Below are 5,480 nucleotides of genomic sequence, written 5' to 3' on the forward strand. Positions count from 1 at the left end.
GTCAGGACTCAAACAAGAGCTACGCAATAGGGTCAAATCCAATCCTCTGAGATTATTCAACCCTGATCGCATGTGACTTTAACATATTCACCTAATAGCTAACTCCCATCACTCAAGGCCCACAAAGCACAAAGCAAGCAGCATTCAGACAAAAGGTAACAATTTCAAGTAACTCTACCCTCTTACGGGAACTGTACTAGCATACAATGCTAAGCTCATACTATCAGGCATAACCTAATCAGGCTATCCTACTTGCTGTCTACTCAATACTAGCATGCAATTCTCATACAGCTGAAACACATAAGGCAGGCACATAACGCATCACTCCTAGATCCTTAGTCCTATTCTAGCATGCTGTTCTACAAAAGCTGATAAACGTAACATAAACTTGTATGGGTACTTTGGGGAATACTTACTTGAGCTCGGCCGGTCGCGCACATCACACACTTCGTTCTTTCTCAAAACTCTTTTCTCAATTTTTCGAAAACATTTTCTTTTTGGAAAATCTTTTAATCCCTCGATTTGAGTTCAGACACCCCCGAAGGTGTGTCCGAATCCCTCAAACCAGGGCTCTAATACCAACTTGTAACGTCCCAAAAATATCGGTTAAAAATTAAAATTTTAATTTAGGTTAATACATAGAAACATCATTACAAAATATTCATAACAATAATCCATGTCTGAAAACCAGTAATATCATAGTAATAATTCAGAGTACATCCCAGAAATCCATAGTGCGGAAAACAAGAGTGTGTGTGATATGCTGCTACCGCGCCGACTCCTTTCCTCTAGCGTAAGAGGTGCCTAAAACAACAACTGAAAAACGTAAGCACAAAGCTTAGTGAGTTCCCCCATCGTACCACATACCATACAAACACATAACATACATGCTTCCAGGCTATTCTAGGGTGCCTGACTACCCGGTACGGTTATTCTGGGGTGCCGACTACCCGTGCGGCCATTCTGGGGTGTCGTCTACCCGTGTCAAGCTATTCTGGGGTGCTGACTACCCGTCGGCCCTGACAACCGATCCTCGGGGACTATTTCACCCCCTACTGCTACTTACACATATATCATAACATAACAAATTATCAGACATATCTGGGGTGTCTGAACTACCCTTCGGTCCTAACAACCGAACTCTACTTCTATCACACATAACATATCATGCTAGCATATAACATATCGCGTAGTAGCAAACCTAGATGATATCACAAAGACATTCATCTAACATACAACTCCTACTGGTGGGCCGGCATTGTGGCCGTAGACCCACCGCTACTGGAAGGTAACTCACCTCAAAGTAGCTGCTGATCTGATTGATAACTGACTGTCTACTGCTGCTGCTGCTGCTCCGGACGTCCTCCGGCTATAATTCCCACAAAACGATCAGTCAAACACTGCTAGATGTACTTAGGGTAAAATGACCCCTTTTACCCTTGACCAAGTCGAAATCCAAGTCAAAGTCAACTTCCAGTTGACTGGACTCGCCGAGTCCGCGAGCAACTCGCCGAGTCCTTCCCTTACTAATCCGGTCCTACTCGCCAAGTCCCTCTCCCCACTCATTGAGTCACCCTTGACTCACCACTCGGGACTATGGGGCTGACTCGAGTCCCGACTCCGCGAGCAACTCGCCGATTTCCTCGAGCGGATCCCCTACTCGCTTCCAATCCACACCAGAACACCCCATACAAGGGTTTCGGGTTTTGGGACTACGTTACACGGTTAATTCTGCATGCAGGTACGAAGGGTTGAACCTTCAATGCTTAAATCCCTCTTGCTCTGTGAAAGTTCATATGACTCGCCGAGTTTGAAGAACAACTCGGCGAGCACCAGGCAATCTTCATAGGACTCGCCGAGTTGTTCATCCAACTCGCCGAGTCTAGGACCATCTTCATAGAACTCGCCGTGTTCCACTTTGGGACTCGCCGAGTCCCTCAACCCATTTCCTGAGTAGGTCAGATCTGATACATGCAACGCTTCAAAACCACAGATCTATGGTCCTAGGGCATGTTTACCACGTAAAGTTGCAAACTTTACGTGCATGCATGGCCCTATGAGCTCAAACATGCAATTCCAAGCTCTTTAAGAGGTCCTACACTCAATAGGGACCTCAATCACCTCAACCACAGAGACTTTATGCTACTAGGATGTCCAAAAGGTCCAAATCCGAAGTCCTTGCAGAACATTAACCATAAAAACATAGAGATTTAGGTTCTTAGGGCTTAAAGCCACTTTTTAGGGACAAAAAAAGGGATTTAATGAACTAAAGATCAAGGTAGGAACTTTTCTACCTAAATAGAAGCCTTTCACAGAGTAGATTCCAGATCTTCTTCCCTTCTTGCACTCTTCAACCTTCTCCTTCTTCTCCTAAGCTCCAAACCACCTTCACAATGCTAAAAAAATCACCCACAAGGACACAAGGGGGGCTAGGGTTTCGTTCTACAGATCTCTAGGAGTGCTAGGGGAAATGGACGCTGGGTTAGATCGTTTAAATAGGGTGCAAACAACCGGGTAAGGGTTTTAGTCCAGACAAGGTCTACTCGCCGAGTCCCACGAGCCTACTTGCCGAGTAGACAGAGTAGATTACGCGTCTAGTCCCACTTCTACTCGGCGAGTTAGTCCTTCAACTCGCCAAGTCCAAGGTTAAAATGCAATATATAAGGAGAGTTAATAACCAAGAATACATACCAGGAACCTGGTGCTACATAGATCGAAAATAATTAAAATGAAGAATTTCATAAACTACCAATGGCATAATATCTTCTACACCCAACGTAGGGTTAAAATCACACGAATACATGTACTGGTTACGCCTATTACACCACGCATAACTTATACTGTACGCCCTGCATAGTTCAAGTCAGGTTAAACTCTCCTTACCCAATTCACTTTTCACTTTTTCACACACATCACAATTCCTCTCGACTGTATCGATGATTTCTTCACAATTTGCTCTGATTTTCTTCATCCTTTTTCCGAATTCAACACAAAGGATAATGGCTAGGGGAGATCAAAGGAGAAATCAAAATCCGCCTCCCAAGGAATTTATTGACCACCAATTTTTGCAATTCCCAAGGTGTTTAAATTCAAACACACATACAAGGTATAAAGGCAAGCCTAGTCTGTTGCTTCACAAGGAGATAGACATTGCACCATCATTCGATTGGGGTTTGGTGACCCATACTAGGTTAGATGACTTGATCCAGTGTTTTTTAACATACACCCACTTGGACGCAGGTGGTGTGCTGTTTTTATATATCGTGGTTAGGATAGGCTGTTTTGGGTATAAGAGCTAGTTTATAGGGAGCTCTTGTTGGAGTTTTATGCTACAATTACTTTTGATCCTACAAAGGCTCTTGGTGATAGGACTGCCATTTCTATTCGATTTGGCGGAGATAGTAGAGAGTGTAGTGCTATTGATATTTCTATCTGAGTGGGGATTTACACAGTGGATGAGAGGATGAGCGTCCATTTCGAGGATTTTTTTGGATCTTGTGTTATAGGATCACATGAGGATTACCACGAGAGTGTTTTTTTTATCTGAGCTTACATGTGGTGTGTATGTACCATCGACTGAATGATGCAACATGATTTAATCGACTACTTATAGATTATTTGACCATTTGATCTCTAGCTGTCTCATGCATCACAAGAATCATGAGAGGATGCTTCGACAAATCTATTTTTCTTATGGACTCATATTACTCTAGGGAGGCACCTGAAGCTCCTAGTTGCTTTAAATTGATATTTGACGCAAAAGGCCAAGGGGATTCATGGGGAAAGCCCAATTTGTGGTGGGCACTTCGTCACGTGTTTGGCTAGATCTTACTTATTGTTGACAACAGAGATTACAAGGACGATGGTACATTATGACGTGAGGGTGATGAGTTTACATCTTTTGGAGTCGATGATGGTCATAGTACGTTGTGATGATGGTATTTTTAAGATAGAGTCTGATGGTGTGGCGTCGGAGGAAGTTACAACAGCTCCAAAGCCATAGAGATGAGGGAGGCATAGACCCACTCCTCAAGGAGCATGAAAAGCGCCATAACATGAGATTAATATACGTTACCTTACTCCGCTCATGGAAGATTAGTTTTATGTGATTAAGACAAGGAGGCATTAGTTTCGGAATGCATGGACTGGTTTCTTTGCTTCTCAGGGTTACCATTATCCGACCCCTTTTCCTCCACCGTAGAGACAGCCAGGTGATGGAGTAGGCCCATCTAGGACACACTTGCATGATGACGAGGTTGACGAGTGATTGTGGTTATCATTTTTATTTTTATTTTGTTTTATTAGACTTAGTATTTTTATTACTTTATTTTGGTATGTTTCCAGTGAAAGGTGATTTTTTCATCTCGCCCAATAGACAAGATTCACATTCATCTTCTGACCTTAAGTTAAAAGATTCCAATGCTCCATCCTTTTGTAGTTAGGCGATTCGTTTCTTGTTTATGTGCCTAAGACGACAATGCCCCAAGCATTCTTTGTTTATACCAATAAACGAATTAATATTTAATACATTGTGGCCAAAGTTATCAACACATATGTTAACTGCATACATGGCATTACAAGAAAAACTTTCAATATAAAAACACCATTATTATAAAAAAAAGATGAACCATTGTCATTATCAAATGAAAAACGATATCATTGTCTAAATAGCGCATGAAATGAAATAATATTTCTAGTCATATCTGAAACATGACAACTATTCACTAAATCCACTATAACATCATTATCAAGCATAAGTCCATAAGTCCTAATCTTGGTAACAGGTGAAGTATGCCTATTCCCTATGACCATGTTCAAGCTTCCATGCTTCACTTCCTCACTTTCTTTTAATCCCTGCAAATCAGAACCAATATGGAAACCACATCTTGTATCAAGGACCCAAGATTGAGAAATTTGTGTGTTATTGATTTGGATAGTGTAAATACCTGAAGGCTTGATCTTTCCTTCTTTAAACTCTTGAAGGTACTTTAGGTAACTCTAGCAGGTACTTTGGGATTTCTCTTTCCTATTAGGTTGGTCGTTTGCCTTCCTTTTCTTTCCTATACTATGATTGATGGCCAGAACAAGAGCACTTTTCACATAAGGGACACGAGTCTTCTTCATTCCCGATTCAACAGTTTGTAACAAGTTGTGGAGTTAAGTCAATGTTTTTCTCTGTGTTGTTCAAATGATAGGTCAAAATGAACTGATCATAACTAGAAGGTAGGGAGTTAAGGACCATCTCAATAACCACCTCCCTATCAAATGTGACATTGAGTTTTTCCAACGTCTCTATATATCTCTACGTCTTTTTCACATGAGCGCAAACTGATTCTCCTTCCTTTAGCTTGCACTCCATTAAGGACTTGGCGACTTCATACCTTTCTTGTCGTACTCTCTTTTGAAGCTATTATGCAATATCCAAGCTCATTTTGAATGGCCAGTAGTCCACATAGAACTTTTGTAGCTCTGGTACCATG

The sequence above is a fragment of the Lactuca sativa genome, chromosome 8 (genome assembly GCF_002870075.4).
Source record: "Lactuca sativa cultivar Salinas chromosome 8, Lsat_Salinas_v11, whole genome shotgun sequence".
Taxonomy (NCBI): Eukaryota; Viridiplantae; Streptophyta; class Magnoliopsida; order Asterales; family Asteraceae; genus Lactuca; species Lactuca sativa.